Here is an 11,689-nt window from a genome sequence, read left to right on the forward strand (position 1 = left end):
GGTACAGGGAAGAGCCATTTGTAGTCGCAATTTAGGTTTCCCAAGTCTTCTATGTGCGCGACACTAGAAACAAGAAACAACAAGTGGTTCTCCCTAGAAAAAAGCGGGTTATCAGAGTTGAAAATCCAGTGGAAGAGTTCGTGTACAATCAATCCAATGAAGTCCCTCTTTTTTATACTTCCATCCTCCCTGTGATTTTGGCGAGCGAGCTAACTCCATACCTAAGATATGACCGTAAAGTGGATGTCCCCGTGGCGAAAAGACGCCGAAAAAAACGAGTGCCCAAAAATTGATGATCATGTGAGTGATTTCAAGAGACTTCATTGATCTGGTATGAGAACTCATTAGTATTCAATAGCATGCTACTACCTATAGTTTTTCATAGCAAGTTGCTGAACTTATCTTTTATGCAGGATAGGAGCTGGAGGTCAAAGAGATAAGAGGCAGCTCTAAAATGTCAGTTCTAAGAGATAGGAGCTTTCTGGTGTAAAATTTGAAAACTTATTTTGCTTGCAATGTTATGCCCATAGCCCCTTGTAATGTGTATGGTACCTTACGGATGTATGCTAAAATTTGCTACTTCATTTCCTTTTAGATGAAATAGGAGGGTCATCCACTGATTTTATTGATATTTAAAAAAAATAAAGTACAGCCTAGTACAAAAGAATCAAGATACATAGAAGGAGATGAAGAAAATAAGCAAAATTACACAAATGCTTTTGCACAAACATAGCTAAGCTTTTTTATCTTCCTTTGCATGCATTAAGGCTGATTTGCCCATTATAAAAAATGACATCATTTCTGGTGAGCCAGATGACCCAGCAGGCAGTGATAAATCTCACTAAAAATACTGCTCCCAAAAGCTTCTCTAGCTTCTATAACCATATCTAATGGCTACAAGTTCAGGTTCCAATTAGTTGAGATCAAGTTCCAACAATTAAGTTTGACTGAAAGAACACTCAGCTTGTTTCTTCATGTCCGCTATGGCATAGAACACAGCTTATAATCATCAAGATGCATGTTCTTTCTTCTCAGTAGATTCCTAGTGTTTAGTCTGTCCCTGAGCAGTAACCAAAAGAAAAATTTGTGTGTGCCCAAATTGCTGGAGGCCTAGAGCCAAGTAAATAGAGGAGAGCTTCAGTATGGCCAATAAGAATCTGATATGCCTTTTTTGCTACTGAATTTTGATGATCCCCAGCAGTAACTCAAATGATCATTTTGATTTTCATCATAGTTTGCTTCCAGTATTTGATCCTCAAGTTGAACTAGTTGGTCAGCTAGTTGTGACAGTGGCAGACTAAATAATCTGCTGGCTTCTTGTTCAACATAGAATTGGAGTGAGCACTTTTGCTTCTTGGAGAAAGAGTACAACTGTGGATATAGATCCTTGAAAGCCTGATTTTGGTTCTGACCAGTCCATTTGTCTGTCCAAAAGAGGGAGGTGTCACCTCTATTTGGGTTACAGGATGCTAGAGACTGAAAGTTACTAAACAAACTGATGACCTCTTGAAAATCAACAGACATCTCTGCAAGGTTGAATATCTCTGAAAATTTTATCATTTCTGACAACCCAAATAGACCCGCACACTGTGACAATAATCTCCATGAAAAGGGAAACTGAAGTTGGGCTCTGAGAATAATACGACCCAGACTAGCCCAGCAGTCAATGGCAAAGGGACAGGCCAAAAACAAATGATATGTAATAATCGACAATCGACAAACCAGCAATAATGGATATGTAATAATAATATATACATGCATAACCAACCATTAGTTGTCCATACATCACTGCAGATAGATGATACTAGTTGTCCACATAGTACACAGTACATATATAGCTAACATAAGGTGTCCATACATATATATCACCATACATAGTTAATAATAACATATATAAGTTCATCACACTGCCATGGGTTATCACATTATCAGTAGTTGTCAGCCATGATCACACCTTGGGCTTCGGAGGCATGCAGCCTGTTCGGTTGACATCAAAGAAGTACTGCTGGCTGGTTTGTGTGAGAGAAAAATACTGTTCCGGCTGAAAATTTACGATCGTTTACGACAAGCCACAACCAAACGAACAGGCTGATGGTGTCCTCGAACTTCTTGAGGAGGTCCTCCACCTTCAGAGCCATGACGTTCAGCATGGGACCAAATGTGGCCATCACCTCATCGTACTTGTCCTGCCTCTCAGCCAGCTTGTTAGCCACTTCTTTGATGTCATCAAGAGTCCAATGAAGTGCATCCAGCTTTTGGTGGACGGGTTTCGGAACCACGTTCAGGGCCTCCTCCATGGTCCTTGCAGGGACTTCAAAAGATTGAGCCTACAATCAGCAGACATTTCATAATCAGCAGACAATCAGCAGTTGAGGGAATGGATAAATAAGATTGCCATAATGTACACATTTCTTTCTGCTAAAATTGACACTGTAGTAATCTAACAAGACACAGAACCACTGTTTCTATCGCTTTGTAAAATAACACTGCAATTATTTCAGCATTTTGCATCTAGGTTGCATAGGCTCTAATCTACAACTTAATCTCAAGCAGGGGCGGATCTAGCGGTGGGGCGGGGCGGGGGGGGCTCAAGCCCCCCCCCCCTACCCAAACTGAAGCAGTGCAAATTACTATAGAGCCTCTATGAATTTTTAGACAAAGTTCTATAGTGTAGGGGGGCTAAGACTTAAGATCGAGCAGCAGTGTTGTTCAGTCCCTCCTAAAATATTTCCTAGATCCGCCGCTGATCTCAAGCATCATACACTCAAATAGCAAAGTATACACAGAACTAATTTCTAAGTTATACACAATTTTTGTAAATTACCTGGCACAGCTATAAATTGTTGTAACAAAGAACAAGACTTTTTCAGTGTATAACACAGGTGTTTTCTACAGCAGTGCTGATCGAAAGCAAGTATTCAGCATCTACAAGAAAGTTTTGTTTCTGGCCAAAAGTCTCTAATTACAAGGGCCAGGTTGTTCCCCAGCAGCGTAGTGAATAAACATCAGCTGGGGAGCAAATAGGATAAATGTGACAGCTACAGGTTCAAATTTTTCACATGCCTGCAGTGTATTAATAGGTACAATAGGCATCAAAATAGTAAAACCGAGCAAACCTATACATTAATAAACCGCAGTGTTTGGATTAGAGGAGCTTCCTTTCAAATTTCAAAACTTTAGTCCTCCTATTTTGTTAAGGGAAAATTTTAAGTTTAGTTCAGATTTGAATTAAAGGATCCTCAATAACACAAATCCCCCTATAGAAGCAGGGCCTTAACTAGTTCTACCATGGAACCAACATCAACTATGGCGATTCAAAGGTTAATATAGTAGAATTTCAGTCTAAAATTTTCTGATACGAATATCATTTGCAACATTTGGCAATAAGACACTAGTCACTTGCCAATAAGACACAAACACAGATCCAGGCATAAAAGATGCATTATTATAATTCTACGAACATTGGGAAAAGAAACATTTCAACTTCGATAGAAATCATCACAAGTCAGGCAACAATTAACATTCATAGATAGCTAGCACACCTAAAGCCTAGCTTGCATCAATTTGTACACAGTTTTAACTGAACCTAAAGCATTAGAAGGGATACATAACCTAAAGCATTAGAAGGGATACCTGGCCATGGTTGGAGCCCCCCGCGGCGGCTTTGGCGTAGGGCACGGTTGTGTGGAGCCTACGGCAGGTCTTCGTTGAGGAAGAGGGCTCCGCTGGCGCCACCTCTAGCGTCGCCGCCTTCTTCTCCTTCCTCGCCGCCTCCAGATTGATCCTCGCTTCCGTAAGCTTCTTCATCGTGGCCCTTGTCGGCACCATCGAGGAAGAGGGCGCCGTCGCCGAGGAAAAGCGCGTGGCCTTCTTCTTGAACCCCGCCGCCAACGCCATCCCGTACTTCTTCTTGAACCCTGGCAGCGCCGACAGCACTATCGGGGCGGCCGGGATGGCCTCCTTCACCGCCGTTGATGGCGCAGGCGAGTAGCAGGCCCTAGGGGCAAACTTACCGGTGAGTGGGTCTCTACCCTTCCACCGCTTCTCTGGCCTCATCGTCTCAGACGGCGCGCGATGGCTGCGGGGACGGCTGCGGCGACGGGGGAGGCGAGAGAAGTGGAGGTAGTTGTGGTGGGGAAGGCGAGGAGACGCCGAGTGAATGGGAGTGAGGGTGTGTTTAGTTCCACCAAATTCCCAACTTTGACACTATGCAAAAAGAAGATTCCCCATCACATCAAACTTGCGGTACATGTATGGAGTACTAAATGTTGACGAAATCAAAAACTAATTGCACAGTTTGGTTGTACTTTGCGAGACGGACGTTTTGAGCCTAATTAGTCAACGATTGGACAATTATTACCAAATAAAAACAATGCATAGCTACAGTGAATCTGCCACCGCTGAATCGGGCCAACTAAACGAGGGCTAAGTTCCAATACTTGTAACTGGTGTGAATGTGAAGGCACGCACCCATTGGATGCAAATGCGAGTGCACGCCGGTTCCCCAATCTTTTCTTATCACATACGCGTGTTAATAACACGACGTCTGTAGTAAGGCTCCTACAGCATGGCCCTACCGCCACCGAGTTTGAATTCAATTTAATAGCCACCGAACCTATTTTAAAAATTGAAACCACTTGTTCATCAAACTCACATACATAGAGCAATGGTAACACACTTATTTGGGGACCTAGAGGTCTCAGGTTTGATTCCCGTGGGGGACAAAATTTTTGGTGGTTGCATTTTTTATTACTATAGACACGTTATAATAACACACGTCTGTAGCCAAAAATCCTTTGGAGGCCAAATTTTTGCCCTATTTTTGCACTGTTTTTCCTTTATATAGATGAATGCATACACAACATTTGCAATTAACCACAAATCTGTAGCCAATCTGATGAGGGGAGAGAGGTTCCAGCTATTGACAAACCGACAACAATAGATATGTGTAATAATATATGGATAGATGCATTTCTAGCCAAAGTACATCATAGAGTCCAATTAATATGTTTGCAGGCATCTGAATGTTCTTGAACCAATCCCTGCATTTGATCTCTCATGACATGCATATTAGCACACATATGAGCAACACACATAGGCATCCATTCATATCATAGGAGAAGCATACAATTAACATAAGTTACACACATTTATGAGCAATTGACAAACATACACACACAATTAACATCGCAGCAGCCATAGAGATTCATACCAACAATTGACAAACCAGCAAACAATAGATATATATTAATATATAGATAGATAGGTAGATGTTCCAACCATAAGTTGTCTATCACCACTAGGGTCTGACACAATATATATAGTTACTACATACATCACAGAAAAGAACAGAGTTTAGCAAAAGTCAACACGATAGCATGACAACATTAGTGGTTCGTCGGTTGTGGATTCATGGCGCCCTGCTGAGCTTGCTGTGGAGGTCATTCACATTCTTAACCACGGCTGACAGACGCCTATCAAAGTCGTCTAGCTCCTTATCAAAACCCTCATTCCCATCCTTCTTCAGAAGTTCGCTAAGAGTCTGCTGCATTTTGTCCACCCTTTGCACGATGGGTTTCACAGCCACTTGCAGGGCCTCCTCCATGGTAGATCGAGGGATGTCATAAGATCGAACCTACATATATGAACACAAATAGTTAGCAACATATATGATATATCACAGCTTCATATAAGGTAGTAGAGCAAGCTTCACTAGAAACATTCACATTTTTACTTGGCTTAACAGCAAAAGGCAGCAATGATGGTTTTCAAAAATAGCCATGATAGTTCAGGAATATAGCCATGACAGTTCAATCTTTAGAAATAAAACAACTATAATAGCAAGCTACAGGTGGAAAAATGCAAGCATAGCTAATTTAAAGTCATAAATTTTTCCTTTTACAGAAAAGATGCATGCAGGAACAGAACAGATGCATTCATGCATACAGGAACAGAATAGAAGAAATTAATACCATGAACTCTATGCCAACTCAAATTGATTATCTTAGGTATTTTCTCCTCCCGTCTTCTTTTGCTTGTGATTTGGATTAGTTAGTGATTTTGGTGCATTACGACATCTTATCGTTGTAACTTCAATAATATAATGATCCATTTAACTTTTGTGCAGTATCAATGGTTTACAATTTCTGAATAAATTAATCTAGTAGTTGTAGAGCACCCATCGTTCAACACCTCCTTTCCATAGAGATTCATGAAAAAGTAGACTTTATATGGAAATACCAACATATTATTACTTAACTGAAAGCAAAACTGATTTGCGAATACCTCAAATTTTATTAGCACCAATTTTAATCCTTATGAGTTATGACATTCATGTTATTTTCTTATGTTTAATTGTTGGAAGTATCTAACACATTTACAGCATGTTTGCAGCATTCCTAGTTCAGGGGATAGTACATAGCAGTTCTATAGTCCAAATAATTTCATCACGGTTGATTACTACAAGGTACTAAGCATATCAAAATCAATCTTTTCACAAGATGAATGTGCATTATTCTTGTGGTGCATTGTTCTTTTCACATGGTGATATATTAAACATAGCACTAAAGATTTGGATTTTGTAAGCAAATGAATTAAGGGCAAATGAGTGTGCCCTAACTGTTCCAAACAAAGAAAAACGAAACCCTAATGTGCATTACTAGCTGGCCAGGGATGGGTCTTTCACCGCCTGCGTAGTTCACACCCTCGCGAAGAAACCGGCAGCAAGACTTGTCTCCTGCCTCGCAGTGGCTAAACTTCTCCGCCATCGCTGGCGCCGCCGGCTACTTCTCCTTCCTCGCTGCCGCCAGCTTCTTCGCCGCCGCCGAGGAGGGGCCCACCACCGAGGAAGAGTGCGTGGTCTTCTTCTTCAATGGCGAGGATGAGGCGGGCATGGCCTTCTTCCTAGACGCCTTCTTGTTGAATCCTGGCGGGGGGCATCCTCGTCCTCCTTCACCGCCACTAACGAGGGCACGGCCGACGAGGACTTAGGGGCGTACCCCCCAGTGCTTGGGTCCCTCTGGCGCTTCTCTGGCCTTGTCATCTCGATGGCGCATGGTTGCTGGGACGGCGAGAGGAGTGAATTTGGTGGCAGTTCCAATTCCAATATATTCCTTTGGATGCGGATGTGGTTCCCCAATTTTTAATATATTCAAATACTTTTAAAAAGATTAAAACCACTCCCTATTTGAAATCACGATCGTATCTGAATGGTAACTTAGGAACTTGTTGAGGCGGAGGTCTCAGGGTTGATCCCTAGTGTGGGATATATTTTTGTCCCTTTTTCCATAGCACAAACTAGTCTACCACAAGTAAAGCGTCACAAAAATATTATGGGGCACTTTACTCAAACTCTGAAGCGTAGCGCAATGGTAAGACACTTAGTTTGTGGACCTAGAGGTCTAAGGTTCGATCCCCTGGGGTGATAAATAGTTACTTTTTCCTTATTACAGATGCATCTTTTACTCACCGCCCTGTATTTTACTACTATGCTTCTGCAGTATTATCCATCCACTGCCGCCGCTTCTAGTCTTATCCACTCACCGCTCATACGTGAGCTCACTCTCGCCTGGCCGCAATACCAGCTGCCGACGCCGGATCTAGTCGCCACCCGACGCCGCCGACGCTGGATCCAGTCGCCACCCGACACCGCCGACGCCAGATCCACCCCACCTGATGCCAGCTCCGGTTGTGCAAGGTTCGTTCTGTACCTAAAAATAGTTATCTCTAGTTAATAACTTGTTTTTTAACCAAAGCCAAAGAAAATAGTGAACTCTAGGGGGATTTTGATATCCCAGATAGAAGAAACCAAAACAAGTTGTATTCCTCTAAAATTGACCACTTTATATAAAGACTGAATAGAGTATTCAGGAGTTTATTGGCCCTATTTAGGGAATCTTAGAAAGGACAGCAAATAGACTGGGATACTAGGCAGTATAGATGTGGTGGTAGCTATAGTGTCAAATTTGAAGAACCAGTGGGAATGTTCATTTGAGAAAGGAATAGTCTTTGTATGAGAAAGGAATAGTCTTTATTCGACCCTCTGTGTAAGCTGTACAATCAAACAAAACTACAAGTTTCAACTTTGAGCAGTGAAAAGCTAACAAATAGCAAACCAAGTTTTTTAATCAGACAAATCAATATGACAAAAGCTAAGCACAGAGTCTCTTTTGTAAATAATGCTTTATTGAATCACACCTTGTCCTACCTGCGTTGTTGTCTCCAGCTACGAGTTTCATCTAGTGCTAGCTGCTCAAGGTTGTCCACCCTGGCACCTAATTCGTCCACAGCGTCCTGCACTCCACGGTATCCACCTCAACCTCAGGACTACAGCCTGCGTGCAAAATGAGACAAGCGCAGAATCAAGGCAAGTATACATTCGTTGACATGCCACCACTCTATCATGTAATGTGCTGTTGTCATAAGTATGTAATGTAAGTACTGGAAACATACTAGAAATTGTACATGTTCGAACAGATGAAAAGAAAGCATGCAAATTGGGACAATGAAACTACCAAAATATTGCTTGAACTTTGCATTGAGGAGAAGGGCAAAAACAACTTCACCAATCAGGGGCCCACAACTGAAGGCTGGACGAACGTGGTTGGCAATTTCATAGTCAAAGCAAGCGTGATTTATAAACAAAGCCAGTTACAAACCAAATTGAACAATTTGAAAAAGAAATACAGAGAGTGGAAGGACCTTCAAACAAGAACTGGACTCGGGCGTGACAAGAGAACTGGTGGTATTGCCACTACTGATGAATGGTTGCATACCCACTACGCGGTACGTACATTGCTTCTGCTTTTATAGTTCTTCAAAATTGTGCATTTGTTTCAGTCTTATGATGCTAACCATGCCTTCCCTTGCAGGAAACCAGTCAGGCTGGTGGAGCACGTGGCAGGCCACCTCATTTCTTGAAAGAACTGTCCATTCATTATGGCTTGAGCACCCCATACAGGGGTACTTTCCTATCAGCCGGTGGTGTTGGTACACCACCCACTTCACCAATGAGGTCCAATGAGGTCATCGGGCCACATCGGCCGCTCCGGCGGCACCTCTTCCAAAAGGGCAAGCATGGACAACATGGTTGACAGCCAACAGCCCATTGAGCGCTACATGAAAGCCATATCAGACAGTCTTGTTGCTAAGACTTCTCATGAGCGACCCCGACCCCAGACCCAAGAGCCCGATTACATGGCCAAAGCGATGGAATTACTAGCACGTGATGGTGTTAAAGAAGCGACAGTGCAGCATTACAAGGCTTTAGATCTGCTCTGTGACGAGAAACGCGCTAAGCAATACGTGCTGATGAAATCATCAAAGGGTCGCATTGGATGGATCGATTTTACCTGGAGCCAGGGCATGAAGTAGTTGCAAGGGTGGTCATTAGCATTAACTTGCATGTTCTAGTTGTTCTGTCATCGAGGTGTTTGAGTTGTTGTTTGGATCTTGTTTAGTAGTTTATTGCTTTGCATCGATGTATTGTATCCTGTTTGTGAAACTATGTTTGAATAATTAAGGTTGCTGAATCTTGTTTGTAATTTGTGGTGTAATCTTCATTCAGTGCACTATGTTCTTTCTTTATTGTAGAGAAATGGGTGGTATAAATATTTGCTCTGAATTGTTTTGACTTCTTTCTTGCTGTAAGGCTGCTGGGTTTGATTAGCTTCAACAGGCAGGACAGTGCAGCAGTGAGGTGTGTAGTGTGCTTATCACAGATCCATTCATATGTACTGAGAAGTGATTAAACATGTCCATCTTTTTTTATGCAGATTGATATCGGCAAGGAAAATAGTGAAGAATTAGAGAATTCAAGTGTAACTTTGAGTGATAGTGATTTCTAGGATTTATGGTACGCTACCACCGTTGGAGTATACGCATTAGTTGCCTGCTCAAGTCAAGGTCCAGTGCTGAACCCTCCGTTGCATCTCCAAGAGTTATCAGGCCTACAATGGGTTCAACTGAATTTGTCCGTCAGACAAAGATGCTTTGATAACTTTCATATGTACCCCGAAGCATTGATCAGTTGCATAGAGCCTTAGTAGATTGGCATGGTTTGCAATCTACTGAAGAATTTGATTCCATGGAGGCTTTAGGGATGGTACTATGGGCTTGTGGGACAAGTCAGTCACAGACACAAATGCAATATAGATTTGGAAAGTCAAAGGGGTCCATGAGCAAGAAGTTTGGTGAAGTGCTAGAAGCCTTGTTCTCCTTCGCACACACAGTTATTCGGCCAAAGGATGAAAACTACTCAACCATTCATCATAAGCTCAGTAAATACTCACCTTACTTTGATGGCTACCTAGGAGCTTTAGATGGAACACATGTTCCAGTTGAAGTCAGTTGCAATGAACGTGATGATTACATAAATAGGACAGGAAGGACCACCCAAAATGTGTTAGCTATATGCGACTTTGACAAGCAGTACACTTATATTGGTGTGGGGATGGCAGGGGCAAATCATGACATGGCCGTATTGAAGAAGGGTTTGGAGTGTCCCAAATATCCGCACCCACCGCGAGGTTAGTTAGCTAACTTATCGAGTACTTGGAATAATTGTACTACTTAGAAGGCATATGGATTCTATTGCTAAACTGGTGTATTTGTTTGTTGTTTTGTAGGTAGGTATTGTTTGGTGGACTCGGGTTACACACTGTGCCTAGGATATTTGAGCCCACATTCCATTACCCGGAGTTCGAAGAGTTCAAAGGCGGTGTTTAACCACCACCATGCTAAGCTTCGTAATGTAACTAAATGTACATTTGGGGTTACCAAAAAAAAGTGGCAAATATTGAAAGGAATACCATCCTATCCAAGTAAGAGGCAATCACTGATAATTGTTGCATGCTGTGCACTACATAATTTTGTAAGGGAGCGAAGAAGAATTGCAAAGGAGCAAACAAGCAGAGGGTCTTCAGTGAGCAACAGGTGTCAACCTAGAGTCAGCCTATGGTCTAATGAGAGGGCAACGTTAGCTGGGAGTCCTGATATGTCAAAAGTTCATGACTGCATCATGGATGGACTTCGACAACTGCAGTTCAGGTATGTGAATTTATGATGCATGTTTTGTTATTTGTTTGGCGCCACCGTTTCAATTGGCATGGTTGTTTGCCTTCATGTTCCATAGGACCTTATTTGTGGTGGCAAAAATGTGCTAAAAATGATGACTGATGCCTTGTCATGTTCCACAGGACTTGTGACTGAACATGGTTGTGCAGCCTGCCAAGAAGATGACACGAAACAACTTCTAAGCAAAGTGAAGAAAACAAAAGGAAAGTGCAACTGATGCAAGTGCCAGCTATTGGGGAATGCTGATGATTTTTGTGGAATATATGTAATGCAATGGCCAAAACATTATTTTGCAACTGCATGTTGTGGCCATGTATGAACTTCTATGTGTACTAATGGTCAAGACTATGGCCAGAATTAGCTCTGTCATTTATGGCCAGAATTAGCTCTCTCTGGTGAACTTCTCTAAGTATGTTGGGATGACCTTTGGTGTTAGCTTTTAACCTAGCTAGGTCCTAATCCAGCTAGCTACCTTAACATGAACAACTTGTGATATTTTGTTGTGATATAATCTGTTGATATGGTTGGTTATGCTCAGATTTGGTTGTTTGCATGCAGTTAGAATTTTTTCTTGCTCTAAAACTTGAGTGTCTATCAACTAAGTGAAGTGGTGATG

At 42.1% G+C, this 11,689-nt stretch overlaps 1 long non-coding RNA gene across 2 annotated transcripts; it reads left to right on the plus strand.

The window, feature by feature from the left end:
* The first annotated feature begins 7,513 nt into the window (after positions 1-7,513).
* Positions 7,514-11,486, plus strand: LOC136493584 (uncharacterized). Of its 2 annotated transcripts, XR_010768382.1 has the most exons (7): positions 7,514-7,696; positions 8,225-8,365; positions 8,476-8,784; positions 8,871-9,697; positions 9,774-10,526; positions 10,626-11,046; positions 11,196-11,478. It is a non-coding gene; the product is annotated as an uncharacterized lncRNA (long non-coding RNA). The 2 variants fall into 2 exon arrangements; XR_010768383.1 differs by having other exon boundaries at positions 8,455-8,784; positions 8,871-10,526; positions 11,196-11,486.
* The last annotated feature ends 203 nt before the right edge of the window (positions 11,487-11,689 follow it).

Source organism: Miscanthus floridulus, chromosome 1 (assembly GCF_019320115.1).
Source record: "Miscanthus floridulus cultivar M001 chromosome 1, ASM1932011v1, whole genome shotgun sequence".
Lineage (NCBI taxonomy): Eukaryota > Viridiplantae > Streptophyta > Magnoliopsida > Poales > Poaceae > Miscanthus > Miscanthus floridulus.